Source organism: Lagopus muta, chromosome 4, assembly GCF_023343835.1.
Source record: "Lagopus muta isolate bLagMut1 chromosome 4, bLagMut1 primary, whole genome shotgun sequence".
Lineage (NCBI taxonomy): Eukaryota > Metazoa > Chordata > Aves > Galliformes > Phasianidae > Lagopus > Lagopus muta.
The window spans coordinates 66,927,651-66,940,963 of NC_064436.1; positions in this window are offsets into that span (position 1 = coordinate 66,927,651).

Genomic DNA, 13,313 nt, shown 5'->3' on the forward strand with positions numbered 1-13,313 from the left:
GTAAATTTAATTCTAAGTTTTCAATATAAAATAATGATTTCTTTTTCCCTGGTATGTCAATACAATAAGGAGGATATGCTGTGTCTTCTTTTTCATACATAAAAAAGTGGAATTGAGAGACAATCGTAGAATTCAACCAGCTAAAACTATGGATCATTTACGGTTGTTTCTTTAATAAAAGTGCACATACACTTTACCTAAATGTGCAAAGTTTTTGCACGAATTAAAAATTAATAATATTTTCTGAATTGTTTGCTACTCAGGGAAGATACTGGAAACACAGAGTATATTCAAATTCAATAGCATAAGGGATGATCTGCCTGCCAGTAAGTTTCAACCTCATTATGAAAAGGTGAGAGGACAACTTCATCTCTGCAGGCCTTTTGATCTTTGCTTTCTTGTTGAAGCTATGAACAAAGATGCCAGTCAGTTCTAGCTGTAACACAGATCCTTCTCGCTAGACTCTGGACTGAGTCCAATACCCATACCATATAGGTCACCAAGCAGCCATCTGTCGTTAGTGATGATCTGTAGTCACTACTGACATGCTAGATCTCATCTAGTGCTGGTGAGTGAAAGACTCCCTTATTACCAAGCCAAGTGAGGTCGGGCTCTATCAGTCCTGCATATGGATCATACATCAACTGTATATACTCTCCATTATTATTTAGAGAATCTTGTTCTGATAAGTTCAAATCAGAGCAATTTATTACCTGAACTACGATAGTATTTCTCTTTAACACTGTGAAGAATCTATCCTTTGTCATACTGAGGCATACCCATATATTCATTTTCCCTCCTGACTTTTTGAACCATCAGAAAAGTAAAAAAAATAAATCTGTGCCTTAGAGACCATATGCTGTCTGTAATATTTTCTTGGATTTTTACAAAGTATTAATGGATGTATATAAGCTGTTACGACTATAATAGAATACAATACAGTGCACGGTACTATTGAAAGGAGATAATAAAGGATCAGAATGTTTTCCTCTGCCTCTTAAAGTGTATCTTCCCCTATGTACAAGTATAGTCAAAATGTTTACATTTATTTTTGTTTGTATAGAGGATAAAATAAAATAAATACTGTTGAAATGTATAGAGAGAATACCTAAATACAAATTAGTATACGTTTAATGAGGGCAGGTTAAGAGCAGAAATAGCAACAGCTCATTTTAAGATGATATCTTATATTTTTAAAGGAATTTCTGTGACTGGATCCCCATGACAGCGTAAGATGAGCCCCATCAGAGGTCCTTTACAGTGGTATAGTAACAGTAGATAGTAATGACAGAGATCTTTGGGGTGTTTGATCAGGTGGAAAGATACTGTCAGTAGAGCTAGCTGAAGGAATCCAAGAGCACTGAGATACAGATGCAAGATGAGTAATCTCCTATTAGAGCCTGTGACATCAGTCGAGTTATGAGAACTTTTCAGTTCTTACCTTCCTAGCCTCCTTGGAAAGGACCTAAAAAACACATTTCCATTTTTCTGTACTTTGTGGCTAGAAGATTGAGGGAGGTCCTTTGTCTCTTCTACTCTGTCCTTGTAAGGTGCCACCTGGAGTATTATGGCCAGGCCTGGGGACCCCAGCACAGGAAGGATGTGGAACTGCTGAAACAGGTCACAGGAAGGGCCATGAAGGTGATCAGATCACCTCTCCTATGAAGGAAGATTGGAGGACTTAGGCTTCCTCAGCTTGGAGAACAGAAGGCTCCAGGGAGACTTAGCTAGCTCTTACAGGGAGCTTGTAAGCAAGAAGGGGTCCCACTTTTTACCTAGGCAGAAGTGATAGGACAAGGGGAAATGGTTTTGAACTACAAAAGGGGAAATTTAGATTAGATACTAAGAAATTTTTTACTCAGAGGGTGTTGAGGCCTGGCACAGGTTGTCCAGAGAGGTTGTCGTTTCTGCATCCCTGGAGGTGCTCAAGGACGGGTTGGATGGCATCCTGGACAGCTTCATCTGGGCAGCAACCAGACTGTGGCAGTAGGGTTGGAACTGGATGGTCTTTGATGTCCCTTCCAACTTAAGTCACTTCCATGATTGTATGATTTTGTGAGTCTATGATTTTCACCTTAAAATTATTTCTTTAAAATATTTTTGTCAGTCTTTTCTTCTACTTACTCAGTTTATCTTTCAGGCCTCCTCTTCTCTATTTCCATTTGCTTGCAAGTATATTTTTGTTCTACTTAACCTTCTGGTTTTATTTTATCTGCTCTCCATTTTGGAAGGAAAATATGTGTTAATCTTGGAATCAATATCCACTTGATAGGGATATATAAATTTCATATCTTCACATTCTTTCATATCTTTATACGCTTATATTTTGGATTGCTGTTCAGTGACATCAAAGATCACCAAAGCTAACTATAAGTCAAATGGACAGCTTGGAATTATAATATAGATTCAGAACATTTCTAAATTCCTTTTTGCTATTAACTTCATCTGTCTCTGCCCTGGTAACACTACAAAGTTGAAAAGATACGTAATGAGCCATGATTGTGGAAGCAGCAGCTTCTCAATCAGAATTCTTGGTTTTCCTAATTCCAATCAACAGATACCTTCAGCTCTACATCCTTCTGAGACAACATCTATCTTCTTGTCTCTTTCCATTTCATTGACTCTCCATCTACTTTCAGACCTCATCTGAAAAACAGATTCCTCACCCCCCCCCATCATTTCTCTCTGCCATAGCTATTATAATTTGAAATAGAAACTTTGTTACTTTTAATAAGGAGAAGTGTTTATGTGAGAAACTCATTCATGCAAACAATAAATATTGTCGTGACACTTCCCTGAGGGCAGAAACTTGTAGATGCACTTATTTATTAAAATCCATTGTTTTGTTTAATTAACATTTCAAAGAAAGAAGATTCCTGCTCCAGATCGCATCTTCATGAAGTGTGGAAGAAAATTGGTGGGTTTTTTTGTTTTTTTTTTACACCTCTGTGCTAAACAGCCTTCCAAACTCAAATCATTTGTAAGGAAAAAAAAAAAAAAAAAAAAAAAAAAAAAAAAAAAAAAAAGCAGCAAAACAGAAAAGACAAAAAAACTCCAAAAATTTTATTTTAAGACCATATAAAATGTAAACATTAAAATACACTGTTACAAAATTATATTTTCTACTTATCTGATTGATGAATGCCATTGCAGCAGCAGCTGCTGCAGATTCAGTGTTATCAGCCACCTCTTGATAAAGCCTGAAATATCTTCTAATCTGAGGTATTCTATGAGCCTAACATTTTTATAAGGTTTATGTTGTTTTATCTCCTCCTTCTGGAACTTTACAAAAAAAAAAAAAAAAAAACCAGATGATAATTATACATTACTTGGCTCTTCTTCAGGAATAAACCTGACCTTAATTATATTGCCTTCCAGCTTTTGGGGCCCTTTGCTGACAATGGCCTTGGCTTTATACAACACTGCTTAGCAGAAACTAGAAATATCAGTGTGTCATCAACATTGTTTTTCTCCTAGATCTGAAAACATAGCATTATACCAGACACTGAAGAAAAAAATACCATTCCAGCTGAAACTAAGATAGTAAGACAAATTACTGTGATCTCACTTATAAGCACATGCTTTTCTTCTCCATTGAGTCAGGCGATAGGAGGATTGCTTTCATAAGAAGCAGTTTTGTGACAAAGACTGAAAGAGCTCAAGGAAATAAGCTCAACCTTCTTCCCACTGACCTCTGAAAGAATAAAGATGCTTCACAGACTGCACCTGGAATCCCATTTCTACATAAAAACGTAGAGTAGAAGCAGTATGGGAAAAATGCAATATCTCTGTCTACCCAACATGATCTTTTGCATTTTCCTAACAAAACGAATATTTCAGTTCCATGCAAAAGATAAAACTAGTTTCTCCTCTGTCTGTATTAAGCCTTGCCATCCATTCTTTTGCTTCCAGGTGTTATGAAAAATAAAACATCACATGATCCTGTTCCTTAAAATATTTATAAACTGAGGTATGCCACCTAACATTTCAAGTTTTTTTTTTAACATCTGGGCAACAAAGAGGATAGTATTCAACCAACTGACAAAAATATAATAAAGAGCAGTCAGACTACGTCTTACATTCAGATTTACCTTTTATCATATTCTTCTCTGACAAATTTAATCTACAAATTCAGTCATCTCTAGATTTCAGTATCTTACTTTGTCTTGTGTAAAGTGTATATAATGTCAATTCGTATATTCGTATATTACCAAACATAGATCAAAACTCACACAATACATTTAGAAATTCTTAGAAAGATGAAAAATGTTTCTCTAAAGCAGTAGGCTCGTCAAACAATATCATTTGAAATATTTTCTCTACTGACAAACAATATATTGGTGAAATGTCCAAACAGAACTAAATATTTATTCAATATTTAATTTTTTTTTTCTACCTGAGCTCTGCCATATTTTGTGAAAATAATAATTTTGGAATTTTCATACCTAACACTTTGACTTCTGTTCCCCTACTGTACAGCACTTTCCCTAACAAACTGTTATTTCTCCCTTTTATGACAATGTTAAACCCTAGGATATAGCCAAACAATTTTTAAGTTATTTTCTGAGAAGTTTTAAGATAAAAATAACTGTCAAAGTAATAGAACTTCCTACACAATATATTCCTTTTTTTTTTTTTTTTAATTTATTTTTTTCTCTACTGGCTTTACAACTCACAGTAAATTCTGTGGTATTCTTCCATCCCTTTCTCCCCAGAACCACTTAATGTGACATCATGTGTCAATTCTCAAAGTTCTTTGATTTTGTTCTACTGGTAAAGATAACTTTTTGTTAAATTGTGATGTTCTGAAAATGTCAGAAACATCTTTAATGTTTTCAAGAAAAACTGTACTCCAGAACAGAGTTTGTTGTTGCTGGTTTTGATTCACTTGAAAGCTGCTACTGCTGCATTACGCTTTTCTGTATTCAGGACACCAAAACGATGCTATGTTGCATGAACAGTTGCTGCACTTCATAGAAAGATACAGCCAAGCACATGCAGAAGAAATAAAAATCCAATGAATGGTGAAGACAGACCTCTATAATAAGACACGTTGATCTTTGAGCAGTGATTGATGTCTCCTGGATAACATGCTGCAATGACTGATGGAAATGGAAAGCAAAATTGACTTACAGCTAAGGACACTGCATGTTGATATTTACGCTACTTTATGAGGAGGCTAGAATTGTTCTTGGGACATCAAGGAAGAAACAGAAGAATATCAAAAGAGCAGCACACAGCTGGAAACCTAAGCACTGTGTGGCACACATATTATAGGTGGTCCTCAGCGATCGCCATGCGATCAGATGAATTCCCTTCTGTTTCCCCATAATGAAGATCCAGTATTCTTTACATACTCTCCTATATGTTATCAAACCATTTGTGTTTCAAGCTGGTGTTGAGCATCTCAAGGTGATCGCAAGTTGATTCTCTTTTATGCTACTTGCAGCTGTGCAGTGAGGGTATGGGTGAGTACAGAGGACATCAATGTCCCATTCTACAATATGGAGTAAGGATATATATTCAATATCATCTTGAGCCAACAAGTGCCACAAAGAGGATGTCTTCAATTTCACCTGGAAAGACTTTGCTTGGAAAAGAGATTGAGGTGGCAGTCATACAGCATACTGTGTAGCTGCAGCACTGAAAGGGAACTCAGTGGAAGAAATAAATTTTATGTGTCTTTAGCAGTAACAGAAGCTACTTTACAATGACAGTCAAGATTAAGGCTTTATAAATGAAATGAGCACAACAATTTGTTAAACATCTATTCTTCCCCATTACAATGTATCTTTCTACAGCCACCAAGAGGGACAACTGTTGCAAATATCCTGTGCCTTTAACTTGACAAGGAGCTTGAAGCTACCTTAATCCACATAATTGCAGACCTTTGGCAATAAAGGCAAAACTGAAAAAAATATGTCATAAATGCCTTTTCCAGATACTAATCCCACTCTTTTAATCTCTCTGGTGTACTTTGAATAGATGGATATTAATCTTGCATTGCAATGGATATACACTTGTATTGTGTATAGTTCAGGTTCAGAACCATAGAAGTTGTGTTAATGTTAGATCCAAATAAGAGAAAATGGATTCCTGAGTTAGTACTTTCTGAGTTTTGATTTAATAGATGCTGGACAGTATCTTAAATCTGCAGTGACTCTGGCCATAAAAACTGTCTTTGTCGAAGACCTTCTGGGAAACTTCTGAATCCTGAGGAAATAAATTTATCTACAATATCATCACCCGAGACTCAGTTTCATGTGTCTGCTGGAATGATAGTCAAGATTATTCAAATAATCCACTTCCTAAAACTTCAGTCCTTGCTAATTCAAAGCTATCTTCAAATGTGTAACTTGAATACGCTGTATCACTTAAGCAAAAAAATAAAAGTAAAAGTAAAATATAAATAAATAAAAATAAAAAGCTAAACCTCTTTAATCAAGTTCAATAAACCAGAAAGCTAAATGCTTGCTATCCTGATAGAGGAAAAATAAACCAGAATATAGGACATCTGTGTTTAAACCCTTTCCAGGACAGTTTTTTTTAATTATATTTTCCTAAAGAAAATATTCCTAAATATTTTCCTTGATAATCATACTTTATTCTGGTAGTCTGAACTAGCTCACTCTGAATCTCTTTAAGAAACATATTCCATGTTATTCTATCATTTATTGACAAAGACAGAACACAAGAACAGATTGGAGTTTTAGTCTTATACAGAATGATTATTTTTAATGATCTTCAGAGAATATATGTTACAAACTGTCTCAAGATCTGGATTTAGTGAATGCATAGTAGCATGCATAAAAATTCAAACAAATGAAACTGAGGGTATGTATTATTCAATATTATTCTGTAGTGAGTGGATTTGAGACCTATTGTTTGAGAAAAATGGACGAGTGGAAAATTCATTTGGCCATGTAAGAAAATTTGCCTTTCTAGGCTTTTTTTTTTTTTTTGGAAGCTGAAGTCTCCATTAGTAATATTTTCTTTCTATTTTCAGTGGCTTTAGTGACTTAAGTATTATTCCAAATTCAAGTAACAGTAGTACTTTTCTTTAGAAAACTCATCTTGTGTTGCTTGTTTATGCTGTAGATTACTCTTTATTTCTGCCCTCTTTTTGTTTGTGCAGTTAAAATAAAGTGCTGAAAGAGCCTTCCAAAAATGGTGAAAGCTTTTCAGTTTTTCAGTTTGATAGTTTTTTTGTTGTTGTTGTTGTTTTTGTTTTTTTTTCTTTCAAGGTTTGGAAATTACAACTCTTCTTTTTTAAGGCTTTCCAATTCATCTTGAACATTGCAAAAAAAAAAAAAAGAAAGAAAAAAAACTGCGCCTGCAATCGTGAATCTTCACCTTGAAAGCTTGAAGTCTGTTATCTGAAGTTATAGAAGGTATAGTAGAATTTTCCTCAACAGCTCTCTGATCAAGCCACCACGAGAGGGAGATGGCGCATCACCGGGGTAAGGGCGGTTGAGCCATTACTTCTGGACATACTGAAGCTCGATAGGTTTAGGAGAAGAAATATTTGGTTTTACAGCAGGAACTCATGTGCAGTCTTCAGTACTCCACAGTACTGGCAATGTTGTGTTGGGTTTTTTTGTTTGTTTATTTGTTTTGGTTTGCTTTGCAAACACAAACTCACCTAATTCTTACAGTGCTCCAGCAAAGGTTGCAGAGATGGTCATAAAACATCAAACATCAAACATTTGACTGCATAAACTGAGCACTGTAATCAACACGTCAAAACTCTCTGTCTTAACCCTATGTCCTGATTTTCCTTGTCCATTTTCTTTTCATCTCACATGAAATGCATTCGATGGTAGAAAAAAATAAGAAGACATTACAGAGCTGCCTGTGTCTTTGGATAGCGTAATTCAGAAAGACAAGTGACTGATTATAACTGCTCAATGCCCTGAACCTTCACTGGGATTAAGACCTGAGGGAAATTCTGCCCCTCTCCACTTTGTATTGAACTTCATGACTGTGTTAAAATCACTCATTTCCTTCTGACACAAGTGCAAGAAGCCAACGGCAATACAGAAGTGGTGCTGGAATTTATGGAAACATGCAAGGAATGCGCAAACTCCTTGCTGGTGTTCAAATTACCAGCAATTTAACATGTCTTTCTAGCAAATCATCAAACAGGCTGAAATAATTTACTTGCAACCTTGGAGAAAGAAACCTTTAATCAACTGTACCTCTCAGCAAATGTCTATGACCTTGACTGTGGCTAAAGTTTGTTTAAAACACAGGGAGGCAGGAAAACATTTTTCATGTGCTGTGTTTTTATTGCTGTGGAGTATATAAGTACTTATGTACTGAAGTATTGTTTTCGAGGGCACTTTCTTCCCAGGGATTCATTAAAAACTCCTTGTTAACACGTTCCACATGCTTGATGCGCTGCAGCAGCTACATACAGTATAGAGTCAAATTAAAAGCTATACACCCTGGGAGACAACTTTAATTTTACAAAAGTCAAGGCCGCGGGAAAAAAAAAATTCAACAAAGGTGAAAAGTGAAAAGTTAGCACATATGATTAATTAATTTATGCAGTCTACTTATTATATCTACTCAAAGACACTGAAACTACTGTAGGAGGTGAAGATTTTAAACGAAAAAGGAGAGACATTTATCACCTCTTTTGTCAGGAAAGCAGAAAGCCCTCAATTAACACCATCTGAATAATGGGGGAGATGCATTTCTGCACACGATCCTGGACTAAGCTAAGAGGATGAATCACTTCTGAGCATGGACAGACAGAAAAGAAGCTTCTGCCATTTGAGAAGTCTGGCTTTAATTGTTAGAGAAGTCCTCAGTAAAACTGTAGGAGTCACATTTAATAAACTCCATTTATTCAGCTGTTTCCAACAGATTTTAAGATTCTCATGATTAGATTTATATCACATTTTTCTAAATAGAGAACAAAAATCATTTTCCAGCTGAAGGGAATGTTAAAAACAAAGCAAAACCAATGCAGAGAGAAATGATTTCCCTTATTCCATGTATTCTGCATCAGAGATGACAACAGAAGGACATAATTACCATTCAGTCATTTATGTGAACCATGTTAATTCATTGTAAGTAGGGAAATATATACCCTGAGTGTACATTGTTACTGTGATATTACCTGTAATTGATGATGGACTAGGAATCCAATGTTTTACAGACAGCACAACTATAAAACAAGAGGTTGATCTCTGTATCTATATCTCCATTAAATGCTCATCTAAACCAGCTGCTTTTTTTTTTTTTTTTTTTTTTGGTTAGATGTCAGAAAAGATGTCAACTGTCTCTTCTTTTTTTACTCTCAAGTGGGAAAGTATCCTATACTAAAGAGCAAGGAATGTAGACAACAGTGGAAAGCATGAATGAACTGTACCTTCAATGAAAAGTCCAAAACCGTTTCCATTCCTCCTGAAATTCTTGATTTGAAAGTTCTTTCTTGCATTCTTAGTGTCTACAGAACCATTTCAGGCATTCATGATCTCTGGGGATCAAAGACAAATGGTCTACTCGTGGCTTGCAAGTCCTGTCCAATCTTGCACTCAGACATGGTGCAGATTCCCTAGGGCAGGTTCCTCCAGCTCGCTCTTCCTCCTGGATGCTTGATGTCTGAAGAAGTGACAGTGACAAGGCCGAAGCAACCAGGGAACATTTCGAGGTCTCCATACTCTTGTCAACTACCTACAGAAGGAGTTGGGTTAGCTGGGATACCAGAAGAAGGTACGTGCATAGCAAAACATGGGGTGATTTATACCATCTCCCTGGTAAACACAATCAGCTAAAATGCTACAGATAAATCCCATTTGTTCAAATGTAGCTTATAATTTTTACATTATTTTACAGTCACGCTCTGTATATGGAAATTGTTCATCCATACAAATACCAGTGTCTGGTGTAAGCAGCTTGTTTAAACACTGTCATCAAAGCACAGCAACACATGTTTGCAGGATACAATTCATCCCAGCTGAGCTGCAAGCCTAAAATAACAGGGGCGAGGGCTAGATGACTGTCTTAATCTGGACACCTTACTTTTATATGAGTTTTATTAAATGAGATGAGTTATTCCAAGTGACAACTTGGGGAAAGTGGTGAACTTCCACATCAGGTGAAGCTAGTTCTGATATTGTTGACCCCAGATGTGTCAAGGTTATCAGCTTAGATTAAGTACTGCAATACTAAAAAGAAACAGTAAATTACACAGACATTCACTGGAAGTTTATGAAAAGTAAGAAATGTTCTTATACTTTCTGTATTTTTCAAGCTTTAGTGTTCATGGAATGTTGGAAATGATCTTATATTTTCTGTGCTTTTCAAGCTTTAATGTTCATGTTTTCAATTTCTTCCTGGAAGCTTTGAAACAAAAATGTCAGATAATCTTGTCTATTAAAATGACTCTGGAAATTAGGGAATTAATAAAAAGTAAAAGGTAATTTCTACTGTATTATTCTACACTATACTATTCTATAGACTACTATACTATTCTACAGTATTATCTATTCTATATTATACTATTCTATTGCATTATTCTACTGTATTATAAATTGCAATATACAGTGTGTGTTGTGGAGAATATCCTAAGTCATTTCTATTTTGCATTAAACCAAAATCAATCTATGACCTGTTTGTAGGCACAGGATGTATATCAAGATATTCACTCTAGCTCCATTATCTATTTCAGAATTATTCAAAAGCTCGTGATCCTGCCAACACAATCATTTCTGTAGATACCTGCATTCATGCAAAATTCCTGCCAAACTCAGAGTATCTCAGAAGGCACACAGAGGGTTGACCTTGTAGGTTAGATGTGTAGGGAACACTGCCAGCTTGTCTCCTGTCCGAGCAATGAGTCCAGTGAGTCATAAAGATGTTTTTTACTGTATATGATCTTTATTATAATGTGATATTTTTTTCTGCATTGATGACCTCCTACACCAAACACTGCTGTGAAACCATCTGCAGCTGCAAGCTGAATTTCCAGTTTCATGTAGGCAATAGACACACCGGTTACTTGAAACAGATGAAGTGCCACTCTGCTAACAAAATAAGAGGCCTTTTCTATTTTAGAATAGTTCATTTGGAAAGGACCTAAAAAGATCATCAACTCCAACTGTCACAGAGTTGTCCACAGTTGAACTCCTAAGGCAGTTGAAAAACATTAGAGCTATTATGAGTATGTCAGAAGAAAGGGGACTAATAGGTCATCCCTCTGACACTGCTGTATTTCCCCTGAGTCTTGGTACATTTTCCATCTTCATCCAAACTCAGTTTAACTCTCTGACATGATGATGAGATTTCTTCTACTTTCTTTGTCATGGCTGTAACCATTTTCTTGGAAAGACATTGCACAGGCCAGCAGCACTTTTGCTGTCAGGTTGATGTTACCTTCAAATAAAAAAATGCCATAGTTTTGTTGTAGTTGTCAATCCTTTTTCTTTTCTTTCCTCCAAGGATTAGGAGTTGAAACTGCAGTAAGGAATAGAGTTGTGATCTAAAGGAAAGATGGCCATAGACTTCAACAGATGCTGGATTAAGTAGTCATCATGTACCCGTTCCTTCTAGTTGCCTGATAGTTACTGTTGATGTGAAATATCTTAAGAAGGGAAAGCTTGTAGGAATGAGCAAATCAGCCTCTCTTTAAGTCTGAAGAAATATGAAACAAGATACACTGTAGTAGGATAGGGAAAAGTCAGAGAATTGCAATTTTCGTTTCTACCAAGAGATTTACCAAAAGGTAAATAAGGTCTTGTGTGTGTGCTTGCTTTCATTTTTCCACTGACCATTAGGCATTGGCAATAGGGATAAAGTGAAGGGGAAATCTATGGTATAGCAAAGAAAGGAACATATCTGTCATGGGGATAGCTGAGGCAGAGTTTCTGCTGTATTTTGCAGTCATTGGTGCAGCCAGGTGAGGTGACAGTCCCCAGTGCTCAGCTCATCGCTAGCTCAGTTCTGACATGATGGATAGCAGGACTGTTTAGGAAGGTCAAAAGAAATTTCCATAACACAGATGGGAAACAAGCCAAGAGATTCCTTCCCAGCAAAACCTTTTTTTTTTTTTTTAAGCCACATGGGTAAGGAATGATTTATCCAGATGGGATGTATTTTTTGCATTGTGATTTCTTGTATCTGACCTGAGCTGTATTGCTCACCTTTCAGAACAATAGAAAATGAAAGGCTATGCCAGGAGCATATAGTCTATGAGCACTAGCTGCTACATACCTTTCTGTTTGGCAGTGATTTACAGTTGGCTGGAAGCTCTCTAAACCTGAAAGCACGTCAAGACTAAGAGATTAGTGATATATTTAACCTCTTCCACCCTTGGAGGTTTGAAAACTTTTGTCCTCAAGACATTTGGTTTGTTATTGTGCCTGAGGAGACAGGCAGTGATCAGCCTGTGTGGCAGTGAAGAGGAAAGACTAATTGGTGTAGGAAATGTACCTGCTGAATCTCTATTTTAAGAAACACTCCCAGTGCATCCTTTCTTAAGCTAAGTCCTTCAATTTCAGGAGATTCACATATCACAAACTAGTATGTGTGCCACAGTTTGGGAAATATTCATCTATTGCACAGGTTCCAGACAGTAGGAAGCTAGATTTGTTTGCCTATTCCATCCTATCTTCTATCATATTTATATATCTAGGAGGAAAGCTTTCACTCCAGTCATCAAATCCATATAGCCAGATCAGGTGAACTGTATAAAAGGAACAAAACACAAAACCTGTTTAGATTTATGAATGAAACTCTGTTCTCATGCTTTGGAAATAAGACAAAGAAGATACCATACATCACATTAAAAAAAGTTGAGGAAGATCTGGTCGATCACAGTCATGGCTGGTGATTGCCTAGCCCTCCAGTTTGTGAAGATCTCTCTTCTACAGTTCCAAGCAAAAATGTGCATGTAGCAAATTATATATATAACTGCAATAATTACTCATTTACTCCTTCTCATAAGGTATGAAAGTGTATTCTCAGCTCTCCAGTAGTCCACGTTCAGTTATCGCATGAAAACTATAGTGAGCTTCTTCCAGGTCACCCATAGAGAGGGCAGGAGGAAGAAGACATGAGATACATTAAGTGAAATCAGTGAAGCATAAATAACGTGTGGATAACAAATGGATATTTAATAATCCCAATTATTTTTAGGAGGGATCCCTCTTACAAAGATTAATAACAAAACATAATATCTTGCATTAGATTTGTATCACACTAAATTGTATCTCTAATCTTATATTTAAATAACTAAATGATCACTCAACCTTCAAAAACACACTGAACTTAGCAGCTATTAATAGTACCCATTACTTTTAGTC